General features: G+C 39.9%; 1 protein-coding gene across 3 annotated transcripts in view; it reads right to left on the bottom strand.

The window, feature by feature from the left end:
• Window positions 1–18,702, bottom strand: part of LOC311257777 (uncharacterized protein) — a 176,028-nt gene that overhangs the window by 58,692 nt on the left and 98,634 nt on the right. The gene's annotated exons all lie outside the window — the stretch shown is intronic.

Below are 18,702 nucleotides of genomic sequence, written 5' to 3'. Positions count from 1 at the left end.
ACGGCATCACGATTCATCCGTACTTCTGATGTTTTGGTCCTGCTGGACCCCTCAGATTAATTCCCTCAGAGCAGTCGTGCGTGGGATCTTGTGTGCAAATATCTTTTTTGATTTAAAAGAATTTCACCACGAAATCGCCATCTGAATAACGGCCTTTAAACTTTTTGCCAGAAGAGTAGCTTGGATCTTTTTTTTTCATGAACTTCTGTGTTCCCCACCAAAGAGAACCTACATCACAATCGTTTGAACTTCTGAGCACTGCGGAATGCCAGCAACACAAAACTAGTCCTAAAAAAAATCTCGCCATGACCCTTAAGGGGCTCTGTACAGTGGTGCTACATCACATGCAGTAGGCCTCATAATGAGTGAAGTAGATGTTAAACCATCATCTACTACACTGTTAATGAGATGAGTTGCATGGAGGATCTGCCGGATCGATCACATCATACATTTGCTTCACAGCAATTAATCAGAGTGGCATGTTGCATTGTTGGGAAAGACAAAAGGCAAATAAGTCACAATCAAGTGTCAATGTGTGAGAACAATCTCAGTTGCAGGTCGAACTCCAGGCAATCGAAGTTGCATTGAGTGGAAGTTATTTTAAGTCAGGCAAAAATTCATATTGACCAGTTGGACAAGCAGGACGGCCAACAGTCAACAATCTCCTGTGTTGAAGTGTTAAACCTTCAAGCTTTGTTTATCCAATCAAACACTAAATTATCCTCTAAAATGTTACATTATTCCAACTGTAGACATTACTCACACAGCCACCATCGTCAGGTAAAAATACAGTAGATGTTGTTTTTAGTTGTTTTTTTTTAAATGACCTATGGTGTTATTTGTCTGATATCGACAGTCTCAATTGTTGAGTAAATATTAAAATAGATGTTTTTCTTTCAGTCACAGAAGTCTGGGTTATTTTTGTTCCTTCAACTCAGAGACAACAGGTAAGGAGAAGGCTGTATAGTCTGTTCACGCCTGCACATTTCTTACTCGCTATGGACTTTCTGTCTTTGATTAAGCTGCCAAGGCGCTGAAAGCAAAGCTTTTGGGTACTGCCTGCAGGGAAAACAAAACACAGCTACAGCGATAGGTCTTGGTCTCTGAGGTGTTCATGCTTCTCAATGTTGTTTTTTCCTTTTTGCCAATTCCGTGTCTCAGAAATTCACATAAGTACTTACCCCTCATTACAATGTGGCAGCTTTTTGGATCCCAGCCGCTGCTTGTAATGGTAAACAAAACATAGGCTCGTATTTTTATTTATCTGGCAGAGTTTTGTTGGAAATATGTCACCTATTTGCAATACACTGCTAATAAGCAAAGGCTGATCCAATTATCGCCGCAGCAACGTAAACAACTATGTTGGCAGGAAGAAAACAGCACTCACAAAGCCTCTCTGTGTATAACACGAGCACACACACTGAGGCAGACACACACACACAATACACACAGGCCGACTCTTTACAGCACAGACAGAAGCTTGACTTTTATACCTGCTGTTTGTTTATTGTGTACCAAATTAGCAGCTGTGCTGTCTATCACTGTCTGTGCACACTGCAGCATCTATAAGTAGAATTAGATTTGTATGTGTTCGCCATTTCCAATTAAGTTGTCAGAATTGGTTTTATGATTATAAAGGATCATCTCTGAAAAATGGCAACGTGACATACGAAAAAACAGTGAAGCATACAGGCATCATTGCTTCTGGTTTGAAGCAATGATACCACATAAACACATATTAAAAAAGAAATGGACAAAATGGATTCCACATGATAGTGTTTCAGGTTTTTAAGCAGAGAGTATAGATGTTCAGGAACCAATATGAATCAGTTAAAATGGCTGGATTGTTCGTCTTTTGTAATGCACAAGTGCCGTGAGTACAATTTCTCCTATTTCTCAAGTGTTGGCTGAGGCGCTTTGACATCACAGACCCATTCTCTTCATTCTCACTGTAGTATCATTTATGTCAATAATTTTCAAGCACAACCATGGAAAGTCCAAGGTATCTGAAAGGAACCACAACCACCAGAGAGGCTCTTTGGACAATGGGCACTAAAATCATCTCTGAAGAAAGATGTAGATGGCTTAACAGCTGGTCGTGGGCAGGGAATGGATACAGTAGCTTTCCTTGTTTCTTCAAAAACTGATGAACTGAAATGGACCCCATTTGAATTGTTGGCACAAAAATCCTTCTTGGCAGCCAGAAAATGTTTCTCTAAGTTGACAGAAGCCATATAAAAGGATAGGCAGATGACTATTTCACAGATGAGCCACTGACTTAACTGTCATTTTGTTTTTCCTCTGCTCCATTCACATAAATGAGCTGTCAGCTGGCACTTCTACCGGCTGCCAGAGATGAGTATATACGACACTGGTATTTGCTGGATTATAATTCTTTGCCTGGATCAAGTATATTGCTTTGCAGCACTGCTGACTTTGCAAACTAAAGCATATTGCCACCACACATGCCTGGCATAATCTAGTACCCTTTATCCCCCATTCAACACACCAGTTATTTCCTATTATAAGCATTTTTTACCTCCTGAGAGCCAAACTGCCTGGGTGGTGGTGAGACAATGAATCACACCAGAAGAAGAATCAGACTAACAGCAGCCAGTGAAATATTACAGAGTGAAACACAGGCCAAAAAAGCAACGTCAACCAATTTTGAGTTACCCAGCACACTGAAACTCTATCTGGATCGTTTAATGAACCCTGTCGCTGACAAGAAAATGCTGGCAGTTTATGTTTCTGTTAACCAAGGATACAATACACATCATATCATGTTCACATTACATGTATATAAGCTGACTTTCATGTCAGGAGGTGGAGGTCATGCTGGGGGTGTCATTGCTGGGCAACATGGCTTTGAAGCGAGGGACCACTGTTCAAGGCAGTGTTTCAGTGTTTGTAAATGTGAAACCACTGGAGAGTTTCATTATTTGACAGAACAAGATATTTTTAACGCGATGTCGGGACATTTTCCAGCCATGTTTGTGGTGACAGAACCAGGTAAGGGTAAGACGAAACATGGTCTTTTCCTGACCTCAAACAAATGAGTTTTGTGTCTAAACCTAACCAGACCAAAATCACAGTGTTGTTACAACATAAAATTGAAAACTGAACCTGACCAAATGTAAACTTGAAGCATAAGAAAATGTAAGATTTCAACTTATCGGTGATTTGCAGAAACATCGCCACCATCCATTTTGGCGATAGGGTTGTGGTTTCATTCATCTCATGCTATAGCAGTGCGTAATCAGTGTTGGGAGTAATGCATTACATAGTAACAAGTCAGAGTAATATATAGCTTTAATTATAGGTGTGGAGTTGTATAACACATTTCTAATAAGATTTGTGATATTATTACAGATACTATGTCCAGTAATGCGATATCAACCAACATTAAATCTCAATCAGATTTGCTGGTATGGTTAGCAAAAGAGACTGGGAAAAGTGGCGACTGGCTGCCTTGGAAGCGGTCATAAAGTCCTTATTTGTGTCCACCCCTCAATGGTTTATATTTCGTAAGTCTGTATGGGTCCACTGAGCAAAAGAATCAACAAGGGTTTTTTAATAAAAATGAATCCAAGCTGTGAACATTGTCTTCTGTCTGCCAACTTCATTCGTCAAACAAAAACAGAAGTTAATTCGACAGGAGACATATGATGTATTCTTCCTGCCCAATGTTGTTGGTGTCATGTTTAAACCAAAAGGGACCAAAACGCAACACACACATGCAGGCAGGTAGTATAACAAAAAGCGAGCTTTGATGAGATGAAGTCCAAAGCATGAAATCCAAAATCCAATGTCCAAGATCCAAAATCTGAAAAGCATACAACAAAAGATAGGCAAAGGAAATTCCCAGGAAAAAACTAAAGAGACAAACCACCAGGAATAAATCAAGAACACAGGGAACAGGCGCAAGAGCACAAGCGACTTATGGACGAAAACAGGATGACAACGGGACTGACGCAAAGGCCGAGAACAGACAAACCAACAAAGAGTGAGGGAACACAGGAGGGAAAACAGAACACCGGGAACACAGGTGAGCGGGAAGAAGAAAGTGACAACGAGACACAAGAGGATATAACTACAAAATAAAACAGGAAATCAACAAACCAAAAAACCCAAACTATGACAACTGGGTATGTTTGTTTTTCATTGTGTTGCTCCCAACAACATGAAAGTGTCTCCACCTTTTTCTGATTAGTTTTCACCACAGGAGTATTGCAAGCACTCCCAGTTTTTGAAGGCCAATCGGCTCTTCCATATAATCTTTGCATCCATGGTAGAACGAGCTGTTAATGGCAATCACAATGGGTGGATAATTGAGTTGCATGGGAGCCAAGCTATTTCAATGCATTATGGTAAAAAGTCCTGCCTCACAGACAGCTTTAGGGCCTGGCCAGACAGAGCCCAGTTTTTGCGGAGGTGTCTTTTCTCAGATAGTAAAAAGATTTTATAGTCGAGAGAGGCCTCGTTAATCCAAGGCTACAGTCGCAAAACAATTTTACCCTCTTCCATTTCATAATGTCTAGTCATACATCTGCGGTTATATTTGGTGAAAGTAACACAAAAGTGGTGTAATTAATAAAAAATCACTCTACACAGACAGTAATATCGTAAAGTAACTTCTTACTTTCAAATGATAGTAACTAGTAATTCATTTTGAAAGTTACTTGCCCAACAATGAACATAAAGGGATGGATTTTTTTTGGAAATGTTAGCCTAACGTAAGAAAATGAGAGCTGGAATAAAGTAAAAGAGATGCCTCACAAACAAATATAAGCAAAGTTGGAATCAAATACACACATTTATAAAACAATGCAGAATTTGGATGCACTTGCGGTGTCACAGAGGGACGTTGCTGTGGAGCATCAATGAGGAGAGATTCATAAATGAATAAATAAACATTTTGACACTGTTGACTTATTCATGCTGAGCTTTCAGCCGCTGCACTACACTCTAGGTTTTTCACATGCCACTGAGAATCCTTGAAAGCCAAATGTGCAAATATAATAGCTCCATAAAATATGAATCTCTCCAAGAATAACACTGAGTGCAAGTCTGTTGTCTGATTGGAGAACATACACGTTACACACAGCTTTCAAAAGAGGCATCTTTTTCATTTTCTCTTTCAGAGAGCCATCAAAATTTGTTTTCAGCTACCTTTAAATGTATTTCATTGAAACAACAATGTACTCTAACAAGGCAACATGTACATCAATCATAGTCGCTTTCTTTTTCTAAAGCACGCTGTAGCTCATGCGATGTTCCCACAATCAACTAAGACCTGCTGCACCTTTCATAAACAGGCATTGTTTATAATATCATGCTTTCCACTTCAGTGATTTATATAACAAAAACAGGCACATCATACGGTTAACCTAGGGAAAAGCACTTCTGTCACGTTTGTCATGTTTTTCAGGGCTAAATCGTAGTTGCTCATGATGATTCATCAGTAAAAACAAGAAGATCTGTGACAACAGCTCTATTAAAAATGATGGAAAACACATTCCCTGTTGTTTTGTTTTTTTTTTCCAATAAAGCAACCAGCTTTCTGTTAAAGCATTCAGTTGTTTATAGTCTCAGCTAGATCTGCAGCTTGGTTCAACAGTTATGTATGCGAGGGAAGACACTTGCCTGAATGTAACCTGTGCGTATGTTTTATATTTTCTTCCTCTGATTCCAATTATAGCTGCTGCTGCACTTTGTTGACCCACAGAAAAATGGGAGAAGCCACGGAGCCAGAGGGCCAGACATGCAATTCAAGGCAAGAAGGGTGCGCAAAAGATTACTGTACATCTGACGACAAATTAACACATAAACAAAGACGACAGAATAACCATAGAAGGAAGTGATGGAGAGCATGAACACAGCCAACGTCATTTTCATCGTCAAGGTCATCATGGAAACAGTAAAAACACCATAAACAGTTTCTGTATCAACACTGGCAAGATACAAAGGATGATGATGCTACTGCACAAGCTATCTGAAATATAAAGAAGTTGGAGACGCACCCTTACACAGAGCAGTTGCTTTCACTCAAAGCAGACAAGCACAATTATGAAAAATACATAAACTGGGAGAACTCGACAAACAACATCCCCATCTCAAACAACCTGTTCCCCTCTGATCACAACAGGGAGTCAAAGGAAATGAATGTTAGAGGAAAAACTTGAGCTTCCAGCAGTTTCATTTTTAATTGCAGGGCCATGTAAATAGTCAGACTCTGGCAATCAGAGTGAAGTGAATAGGGACGTTCATGTAACGCTTCATTAGGGAGAAGCACCTTTAGGTCACATCTGGCAGGAACTTGGAGCCAGTGTGGGAGCTGAATGGTCAGAAAGGGGCTCAAGATTCAAGACTGTTATTAAACGCACTACAAGAAGTTTTTTACTGGTTATGAAACAGTCTCAGTTTAATGCTGATGCCTTGATATGATCTACATAACCAGACAAGACCATCAGCGAGAAGATTGACTGTTTCTTTGTTGCTATAGTCATTCTGAATAGCTGTCACTGGGTTGGATTCCACCATATCCAGGTTGGATAAGGCATGAAATTAAAACTATTTTTAGTGGTGGAGTGCTGAGAATGAAGAGGGGTCTCACTGCCTCAGGAAATAAGCTGTAGTCTGGTGGTATGATGTGGCACGAAAACAAAATGTACTTTGTCTCACCGTCACTTAGGCCAGAAACATGGTCCACACAAGTATGTGAACGCAAATGGCAATGTCTAGCCCAGTGAGCACAGATGTAAGGTATAGAGCTAATCAGAACATACAGCAACCGTGACTGCAGTAGTAAACTAACATTGCCTCTATGGTGGATGCGTACTGCTCTGTCCACTGCACAAAAGGAAGAGAAGAAGAAATAGATGACAGGGGAAGAGAAAAGGGGACTATAAGTTTCCTAAATATGCTGATGCATGTGGACATGATCAGCTGGAGCTTCGTCAAACTGGTCAGCCGAGGAAGATTTGAGCGGAAGTGAACTCAAACAGAAAAGGTCAGCTTTCTCTTGCTGTTTCATGCTATAGCGCCTGCAGGCCACGGCGTACAGAGCGCAGCTCGTGCTTGCGTTACATCTCAATTTTTCAAGTGACACATTCAAAAATGCAACATCACGTGAAATCAGTCTTGTGACGCATCTGCGTCGTGTATTGCACGGACCATGTTTTTTTGGCCTTCATAGCCACAAATAGATACATCACGCCATGTTGGTGTTGTGGTTGCATGTTTGATGTAAACTCACTGATGGTTACCACACTTCCATACAAAAGCTCTGTGGAGCACATCAAATTAGGAAAACCTTTGCAAACAACTGGTCCTGCAATCATCAAAGCATCAAACTACCGGACCAACCATGAGTCCCAAACCTGCCAACAATCAACGACCATTTTGTACATCTTGTGGGCCCTCACAAGACAGACTGAGGGAGAAATCTCCACATTTTTCCAACACAGAGCTCTAGTTTAAAAGAGTTCATCTTAAAAAGTCCAGCAGTCAGCGTATTCTGATGATCAGAGGAGTGCGTTGCCACTGGTGTGAATGTTAAAGAAAGCCTTACAAAGACTTGCATATGGGAGAGCAGGAGTTAAAGTTGGTTGGGGAAGGATAATTAATAGGAGAGCAAACAGGAGCAGCTCAGTGCTGGCCCTCTCGTTCTGCTCCATTAGAGGGAGAGAGCATCATTGGCCTAATGTGCCCAGAACCAGCTGTAGAAGAAGAAAGAGCTGTCTGGAGTCCAAGTGGATACACTAATGAGCTGCTTTTAAAGACACAGCCCTGCAACTGGCCAACAGGCTGAGGCTCGAGGGAATAACACGCACATGTAAACAGGCACAAACACCCACGCACACACGAGCACGCACACACATAACGGTCAACTCGTTACCCTAAACTAAGGCTGACTCCTCAGCTAATGAGAGGAGAAGAGGGAACAGGATGCGAGGAGACAAGAGGATAATTGTGCGAGTGGAGTGAAAATACTTTGAGAAAGTAACAGGAAGGTAATGGCTGCTGGGTTGGAACAGATAACACACTTCCTCCCGGAAAATATCACAACGCGATTGCACAGCAGACTACATGACTCTGTGATGCCACACATTCGTCTCACCCTCCCCTGAGACTGACTTACATCACTCTGCTGAGAGCGGCTGCTGCTGCTGCGGCTGCTGCTGCTGATGATGATGATGAGGATGATGATGGGAGAATGAGACTGTTCAAAAACCAAGGACAATCACAGGGAAGCACACAAATAAAAAAACACGCCCCCAAACATGCACTGAAATATGCACCCAAACTCACATTCAAGGGCAAAGTGATCCATTGCAAATAACATTACTTTATAAGCCAAGACCTCCACGGTCTCAACAATCCCTTTAAGCTGGTCCCACGGTGGAAAACCAAACTTTTGGACAGAGTTTAAGCAGCGGTCATTTAGCAGTTGAGCTCCTCCCCGACAAACTTTTCTGTATTGCTTCAAAACTCATTTTAGGCATTAACTGTCTGTCCATCAGTTGTGCTGGTGATATTTGACATTTCGTTTCTGTTCTTCTATTCATGTGTTGTAGCAGTGGGCTATATGATGACATACAGTATAATGTGATGTCATACATTTGAGATTTTGTTGTGCCTTTTTTTTTAATCTCACTGTTGTCACTGTCATCGATGTCACGTTAGGCTGTGACACAAATTTTGCTATACCGCCATAAATGTTTTAGTATATTAAAAACATGTGCTTTACTCATAGACCTGGAGTTACATCCAGTAACTACTGTTTTCCTCACTAATGCCAACTTCAGTAACACGAACATGAAAGGTTAACAAAGCCAATTTCTCTGCTGTCATTTTCACAGATGACCAAAGAACCAACCCAAACGTCTTTATGCACTCCCACCATCCGAGGAAGTGAAGACCCAGTGGATTAACCTTAATTTGAAATGTCCTCCACTAACCATTTCACTATGCACTGCTTTCTCAATGAGGGCCAGCAACATAAAGAGCAGGATGTGCTTTAAAACTCAAGCTCAAGGGTGGTTCAATTTTCGAAGCTGAGTTTTGCCTTTGCTGTAGGCTAGTGTTTATTTTGCAGTTTAACCTGTTGAATTTAGCCGTTAGCATGTCCCGTGGCTAATGTGTCTAGTGTCTATTGTAGCACACTGAGGCAGTGTTGTAGTATTAAGTATTAAGGGACAGTCAATAGAAATTGGGTAACACATGTAGTCTTCTCATTGTTACGACCACCTCACAGGCCACAACAAAGAAGGATGTTGAACAATAACAAAATTAGATTTAATCAAAGTATATCACAAAAATAATTGCAATGACGTGTGGTAGTCAGGCTCAGTGGTGTATGAAAGTGCATGAATGCAGTGGCTAATGTGAGGTTGATAACATATTATAGAAGGGTGAAGGGACTACCACTAGCATCTGGGCAGGCAGGCTAACTTAAAACACTGTCCAGGTGATGGTACCTCAGCTCCACCCAGCCAAGAACCTGCACGAGGCACAAACACACACACTTAATAAACAGGACCAACGCTCTGGGGCCATCAGCATAATTCAGCATTATAACTTCAGACAACCAAAACAAATTAAGAAACAAAAACATATTTTTCAAACAGCAGACACCTTAGTCGCACAGGGGAAATGAGATATAAAATTACATTCATCCTCAACAGCAAGCCTTCACTGCTATTTAGGAATATCTACACAGAATATGAGCTCACCTCAGCTGCCCAGTGTAAGGTACCAGTTCTTAATTGAGCACACAACGTTGTCCTCTATGTAAATAATATGAATATTGAGTGCCATTTTGATTGGGAATTGAATTATATGAATTGGTGATTTTTTGGGGGTAGTAGAACATTTTTTTTTAGAGGAGATAAGTCCTAGTTTCCAAAACACTGTTCTCACCAAACAACTACTACTTGCAAAATGCTCATTTCAAGTGTTTGACATTACGGAGCATTCATTCTTAGTCTCAGTCATTTAACTTCTTCATTTATTTCTAAGTATTGTTATGACAGGCTGCCCTCTGTCGTGTCACACTCATTTAGTCATCAATGACTACATTCGTACTTCGGTTCAGTGACCTCGGATTTATGTTTTCATAGTTAGAGCAACATTGGCCTGAGGGGAAATCCCACAAGAGTATCAACTAATTTGAGGAAGGATGTCATGTGACATCACTGTCTTGATGTGAGAGGAACAAAGATCAGAGCCCTGAGGTAAACAGTGATGGTCCCAGTAGCTGGCCCAGACAGATGGCTCGAGTCAGACAAGTGTACTGTAGACCGACTGAGAGTGTTGGAGGCTGACGGACGGTGACAGGGCAGTGACTCTGCCTTTTTGGCTGTGTACCGCAATTTAGGTGGTTATTCTAAGTTGAATACCACTGACGAACATGAACAAACTGAATTAAGTGACAAGTTCGAACTATTCTGCAGCAGCAGCTGCTTGTAAAAATGGTGAGGGCCCAAATGCAGACACAGCGAGGCAAGCATGTAAAAGAACAAAAAGCAAGCTTTAATGATTAGCTCAAATCCAAAGTCCAAAAATCCAAAAAGCAAGCAACAAAAGGCAGCCAATAGAAAGTCAAAGAAAAACTAAAGAGAACTAGAAAACGGAGGACAAACCCAAAGCCCAAGTAGGAACAAAGACGAAACATGAGATAGGGAACAGACACAAGAACACAGGCGGCACAGGAGACACTGAAAACTGATGAACCGACAAAAAGGGAGGGAACAGCACAGGCTTAAATACAAACTAAACTAACGAGGAGATGAGGTGCAGGCGGTGATAGACTGGGAACAGGGCAGTGCTAACAAGGCTGATGTGTAACTGGTGTGGGGGAGTCAGGCTGGGGAGGAGCACAGGAGCACAGGAGGGACACAGAACACTGGGAACACCAAACAGGAAATCAACTGAACTAAAACCTAGGACCATGACAGCAACAACACGATCACAGTGCTAGGGATGATAAAGGAGGCGAAAAAGATATTAAAAGAATAACTTTTAAAAAACTAACTACCGTTATTTGACTAATAAATCTTCCACTACCACTCCCACGCTTTATTCTGTGTACGGATTATTTAATAGTTTGGCCCTCTGTTTACAGAATAGATGAACATTGATTAGATCATTTTGCTACAATAGCACGCAGCAAACTAATGTTAATTTTTGAAAATTGCTGTCTTTTGAGATAAAGTACACAGTGTGCTCACAACAGAAAACTCAAAATTACATTTGATGAATCCTTGAGACCAAACAAAGGTCCTGAATGTTTTTCTTATGTCTGGCTTTATTTGAAAAATGTGCACTGTTTTCCTCAGCTTGTAGTTTTCTTATTCTCCTCTTTTATTAGCACAATGATGGCACATCACCATCACCAAAAGTATTCATGCATTGCTACCCTCTGCAGCTGACAGAAAACTGCTTCACAGCACACCAAGTACATAAACACATTTAGCTTGTAGGGGTCAAAAACTAAACGAGTGACCCTCGATTATTTTTAAGATATTCAAATTGCGTATTCTTGTTATCATAATTAAAATATCTTGTTATGTTAATGTAACAAATGTTTTTCTTGTCATTGTGATTTAAATGGCGAATAACTGTCGGTGCAATCTCAGCGTCAAGCGTTGATTAATGTAAAATCTAATGTGATTATCAGTCGTGATCTCGACTGACTCACATTTCCGCTTTAATCTGCCTCCAGCGTGACTCCACTATCAGGTCTACCGCAATTGCCTTTCACGAAGGTAACAGCAATTAAACTGAAGTTGTGACCTTGAAAAACCATTAATTTTTTATCTCGAGATAACACGATAATTAAGGCAGGATCTCGAGATTAGAGGAGTTAAAAAGCCTGTGGAACAATGGCGGTGCTCAGGACTGCTGAGGTCACAGATATTTGGCTGAAACGAGACTTGACTGTCTGCTAACTGAGTGTTTAACGACCAACTTTTCCTATTCCAGTCTGTGATCTCACCGAGGATCATTTACCCGATTTAAGTCATGAGAAAACTAATTTATTATCTCCTCGTAATGAGCTGCCTTAATTGCAGCTCACGAGAAAACAAAGTTTCACAATGTATTTTGAATAAAAAGATCAAATCCTAATGGAGCAATCACAGAGTTAAAAATAACAATGAACAACATCAAAAACATAAAAAAATTATTGCTGCTTGGGAGGTTAATGCACATCACCAATCTGTTTTTCTTATCGCATTATCTGATTGGCTCAGTAATTTTAAAGGGAGCCAAACCACATCTAGCCTCTCCAACTGTGCGGTTACGCAGATTTCTTTTGGTATAATTCAGGCTGCTGAGGGTGATTCATCTTCTTACAGGAAGTTTAGCCAGCGTTTGTACGTCTACAGTGTGCAGAGTGTGAATTCGGCTCTGCAAGAGTGCCAATTGTAATCAGTAATAACCAGACCTCCTGTTGTTCTCACAAAAGGGAGGGGGTGTAAGATTGTTTTGTGTGGGTTCAAAAAGACCCACAAATTGATCTGGGACCCAGGATCCCTTGAGCCCAAGGTTCTGTACTAACATGCCTGCTTTTGTGTCGGTCTGTCTTATGTGCTGCTCTTTGACTGGTTGGAGTCCCAAAGGCTATTTTTAGACTTATTCCCACAACAGCCAAGTCCTTGATATGCCTGCGCAAAGGCCTATAGGAGGAGATATCTTTCACTGTCTGTTAATGTGGACAGAATGGATTGACTTTTTCGTTCAAAGGACAATGCCCCGAGCCATATGCTTTTATCGCACTACTGCAGCACAATTGGTTTAACCTAAAACACACACACACACACACATACACACAACCGCTGCATGATTGTTCTTTCTGAGTTGTGGGATTTGGTGGATGACTGTGAAGGCGTGGAAACAACCCAGTCAGAAACACCACAAATTAACTTTTTTTCGACTCCTTTTGTATCCTCACCTTAAAAGGGCTCTGTGGAGCTGCTGTGTTGTGTTGGAAGCCAGTCGTTAGTTCATGTTCGCAGTAAAGCAAAGATTGTGTCCAATATTGCGAGTAGCTAAGTGGCTAGCTGACATCAAGATACAAGCTTTATAGCAATGCTCCAGTTCACTGTCAGATCGTCAGCAGAATAAAGAGCTATAAATGTCATATTGCCTCTCTTATTCTTATTATTAGGCTGCTGAGTTGCTAATTGCGGGCCATAAAGAAGGCTACAAAACGATGGTAGAGTCAATACATTCAAAGGTACTAAATAGTTGGCTCCACGCCATCTGGAAAATATAACCAACATGCGCAATGAGTCGCAAAGGGGTTTAACTGTAACTCTAAAGTACTCATGTACTAATTTGTTACTTTTCCCAATGCAGTAACGTAACAAGTTACTTTTTAATGGCAGTAATCTTATAACATGAGTTATTTTCAAAAGTAAAGTTACCCAACACTGATCTCAATGGCATCTTGACAACTGTAGTAACTGATTTAAACTCATTTATACATACTGATTGTAGTCTACTGGACAGTAACTCATCTGCTTTAAGTTGACCACTGTATGTAAGCTCACTGTACTCATATCAAATAACTGTTGAAAACATTTTTATAACAAATGGCAGAAGTCTATAAAAAGTTCATATGGTTTGCTTTGAAACTCACAAATCCACTACATAGAGCAGAATATGTGCATTTGTCACGGTCCACTCTTATGAAGCTTAAGCGTTAATAAATCAGCTTGTTATCCCGACAAATCGTCCTTTTGTTTTATTCAAGTTCATTCAAATTCAAGTTTTGTTTGTTTTTAGACTAAGCACACAAGCTTTGTTATATCAAGATAACAAAATAATTAACTCCTGATCTTGAGATGATGGCATTTAAAAAATATTTTAAGCATGGCTGTTCTTTCATGTCGTGGTCAAATGTCACGTTTTGTTTTGCTTCTAATATGTGTTGTTGTTGTTCTGAAATCTGTCTGCAAGCCAAATTTTATTTGCTAAATTACAGAATAATGAGCTGATTTGAATTAAACTGAATACAAGTTATTTGAACCCAACTTACCTGAGCTGAATTTAATTGACTTAATTAAATTCTGACTTGATTTGACACAGCTGCACTGGAAAAAAGATGAAAACAAATGAAGCAGCACTATTGTCAGAAAATTAAAGATGATCATGATCAAAGTGCGGGGAATACCTACAATAGAAAGGAATAATGTGCGTTCATGCCACTCAGACAGCCATATACAGTATAACACTCTTAAAACCTGGATATTTTAAACCTCGTTTTTAAGTTGGTGTCTTTTTAGCATTAAGAACGTGGACCAAATTTATATGCATATATAAGTGAAATAAATTGGTGGATTTATCAAGATCATATTACTATGCTACATTTATAGCAGTAGCGAAGATGTCAGCTTCAAAATAATTGATAATGAACTGCTCGGTAACAACTTCTGATGGCTGCTCCCATCACACATTTAGCCACATAAAGTCCTGCAGTATGAGAGCTTCGATTTGCCATTTAATAATATAAGTGCAAAATTTCCGTCCGAAACGAGAGGAAAATAAATGGGCTTTTTGAAGCTCAGGATTATATTATGTGAAAGGAGATGAAAATCAGTCCCTCATGCTTGGTATTTTTCTCACAGATGCCCTTCTTTACATCTAGAGTGGAAAAAGTGGATGACTGTGCTGTTTTTCTTTCTCTTTCTTTCATTTTGTTTGCTTGTTCTCACTTCGGGCTCTCTCTTACCGTAATCACAACAGTCAACATGTCATTAGGCAACACAGCTGGATGTCATGTCAGTTCAGCCTAGGGTCAACGCGGATATTAACCGTCTCATTTCTCATTCTGTTTTCATTGCTCAGCCACTCATGAAATTCAAACGATGCACGAAACTGCCGACGCCAGGCTGTGTAACACCTGACTCCTGAAAATGAGGAGGAGGATGAGGAAGACCGACGTCTGTATGTAAATCTTCAGTGCACATTTGAACGCTGAAGGAGACGATGGCGCCATTATCTTGCAGTGCAGCATCTGTGTGTGTGTGTGTGTGTGTGTGTGTGTGGGTGTGTGCAGTATGTACTGTATGTATGGGCTATACAGCTCTGCAAACCGCAGGGATCAGAAGTGATCAAAGGGTTAATTGACTGTTAAGCCTCCATGCTGTAGAGATCAAACACTTTCAAGTCTTACGATCACAATCAGCATCTTCTTCATGCAAAGCTGCTAGATCCTCCCTGGCAAGGTCACCGCTGATAGAACTTTGGATTTGTTGGGGTTTCTTGGGTTTCTTGCGTTTCTGTGTCGACCTGCATGTCTCAGATCAGAGTTGGCGTTAGTGTGTGCGAAACTCGACAGACTCTGTCATAATGGAGACAATACTTTTATTTTAATCCTCTGTTGTCATGGTGAGGCCTTGTGGAGATGTTGCTTTGATATTAAACATCCAAAATGTTTGTGTTCATCATTTGTAAGAACTAAAAGTACTACTTTGGGATGATGCTTAAGATTATAGCTTGCAAATTACAGGCTGTAATTAGTGTAAATATTGCAAGTATGAATGAAAAACTTGGGAAAGGAATTTATGAAGAAACTACAATTACACTGTACTGTAAGTACTTTTAAATGATCCGTATGAAATAATTATGAGGTACAAACTAAGTGCGGCAATGAAAAAAATATAATTCTAACATAAAATATGAAAAATTGACCTTCATAATGCATTTACCTGGAAGGAGCAAAACCATATTAGCTACAGAAATATTTTACTGTTCCTCAATCATTCCAATATTATCCAAAATACCATTATGCAATATGTATGTCAGGGAGAGTTATAAAGATTTTATTTAGAAGCTTCAGAACCACAGAGCTTAAAGTGAACAGATCTACTCACTGTGTACTCTTAGTCATCTTATGTAAAAGTGATATAGACATAATTTGTTTTCTGCATAATAGTGGTTGCTGTGCAGACTACACTGGCTAGTTGTACTGGAATACGTCATTATATTTGGTAAATTCAGTGAAAAGTGAGGGAACAAGAGAAAGAAAGAAAGAAAGAAAGAAAGAAAGCCATTTAAAAAAAAAATAATGCACTGTACTCCCCTTTAGATGGCGTGCCTCGTGGGGGCATAGTGGCCCATAGAGCGTCCAACCCACCAGTTGCTCCAGATCACCAGTCCTACTATGTTGGTATGTGTGTGTCCCTGGGTTTCTTCTTTTATACCACTTGTACACCAAAATTTAGTTCATATGCCAGATCAGGCTTCATCCAGAGGACGTTTCAAAGTTACTGAGGACTGGGACATCTTGCTTCTCTCACATCTCTGCTGAGAGTTGCCCGTAAGCTGGCACAATTCTTTTACTTCAGTTTCTTTCAAACTTGGAGCAGACTGTACAATGTTCAAGTGCTGCTTGAACAGAGACAGATGGAAAAAAAAATAACAAACCAGTGGCATTAACTTCAACACTCATTGTGCATTGTGTCTGAAAAGGGCTGAAAATTAGGGCGTACGCCTGCGGGTTGTGTTTTCATCACCGCTGACCGGAGCCAAGCCGATAAACACCTGTGACTGCTGCAGAGTAATATGACCTGGGGTTTTATAGGTTTATTGACCAGTGTAAAAAAGAGATAAGGGCAGGCAGGCAAGAATGGGACAGGTAAGCGTCACATAGTGCCATTAATTCATGAATCTCCCAGAGAACCTGATATGGAGAGTCTAGCAAAGAGGACTGCCACTGTACGTAAAAGACTAAAATGTGAAAGTGCTGGTGATGTGTACCATTAAAGATCAAGAGAGTACTTTTATTTTACAGCCTTACACTGTTATAGGAGCGCCATCCCATACCTCATACTGTTACTGAAAAGTAATATCCATTACCTCAGCTGACATAATTACACATGCACGCCTTCCTAAAAAAGTGGGTAATTAAAACATGGATAAGATGAGAATGCCATTGGTTAGTGATGAGTAGCTATATGTTGTGGCCTCTTTAACTGCTTTTGGTCTGGTAACAAAGCAGGACATGAGAGCTCTTCTGGTTCCTCTACAACATTAACGTTGATCATCAGATGGATCTTACATTGGACCACATAACAACATGTCTGTAGTATTTTATCATTTATCATGTTAATTCTAATTTCATTTGCAATAGCATCAATATTTCACAAAGAGCAACAATACAAGTACAAAAAACATACAAAGAAACATGCTTCTCATCTATCACACGAAATGCACGTACCACTTCATACTTATCACAATAACAATAAAATACCATCAAGAGTACCAATACAAGTGCAACAATTATGAACAATTGTACTTATATTAGCTTTAACAGGAAATGTGACTTCTACCACTTCACAGCTCTTACCAAACGGAAAATGGCAGTGCAAATTCAATAATGTACAAAATATATACCTCACATATTTTAAAATAAATTATATTCAACAGTAATTTCACTGAAATATCAATACTGTTAACACATTCTCCTGTTTTACTGCCTGTAGTAAAAATATTACAGTACCCTTAGAATATTAAAAAGCCAACAGTGTCATTTAGTTTAATGTGCCTCTTAAACACGAAGTTGTTATACCTCTATCTCCCTGACGTCTTCTTCCTCTGTACCTGCATATTTGTCCAACTGCGTATTTTTTGTTTTCATGCATATTTACAATCGTGCTGATATTGGCAGGCTGTTATCTAAAGTGTTGCAAAACATTTCTGTATTCTTCTACTAAAGCTTTCTTAATTTTATCCATCAGGTTCATTAACACTCTTAGCTGCACAAACTTCATTCAACTTGACGAATAACACCTGTAAAAGTGCACATGTGCGTTCGTGAGACCTGATTGGCACAATGAACGCCACCGAACTGCTGTGCAAGGCTGTTGTTCTCCATTTTGTGACATAGTTTCAATTAGAAAAATGAGGAAAACTGAAGAGTGTGAAGATGATATGCACAGTGAGGTCCTTGTCCTGCTGTTGTTAATGAGCAGATGAAAACAAAACAAATTGCACTGTCACTTGTGGCATTTAATGTAACAAAAATAAATTACTACAGCTGTCAACCCTGCATCATCACAGAGCTGCACTGAGACAGGAATAAAGGACAGGGTCTGACAGGAAGTCAAAACAAAGGTGACCAAAGAATAACTTGGAGCAGAGTGGCTAAAATGGGAGCTGGTCAAATTGACCCGATGTCACACAGATGGACGACAGCATACGTGTCATTACAGGTGATGTAACACCTGTAGACAATGTGGAAATGTGAAAATGTTCCTTACAACTGCTGACTTGTGGAGCAGCCAAAATACTCCTGACAATATATAATTTTACATGAATTGACTTTTAATTTCTGAATTAAACAAGTCGGAGGGCCCCATCAAATTTACCAAATGTACAGAGTTTTATACCATATTGGACCTCCAGTACATACGGTATACAGTACATGACTTCGAGCTCAAATGATCTGTTTTTCCACCCAACATTTAGAAGAAGGTGGCCTTTAAGGGACTTCACACCTGGTATTACCATCTGTCACAAGTGGACAGCTTTAAGCCCAGCAGTTCAGTGGATCTCACATCCCTGCTCTATAAGCAAATATAAACATACATCACTGGAACAAACAAATACAATGTTTTTTACACAAAGACAGGAATATCTTCGTATAAAACATTTGTCGAAATAACAAGAAGCCTCAAATAGTTTAGAGTG

This window comes from Pagrus pagrus (assembly GCF_965226575.1).
Source record: "Pagrus pagrus genome assembly, chromosome: 5".
Taxonomy (NCBI): Eukaryota; Metazoa; Chordata; class Actinopteri; order Spariformes; family Sparidae; genus Pagrus; species Pagrus pagrus.
The sequence above is the reverse complement of the archived record's forward strand: the minus strand, read 5'-3'. Positions and strand labels throughout refer to the sequence as shown.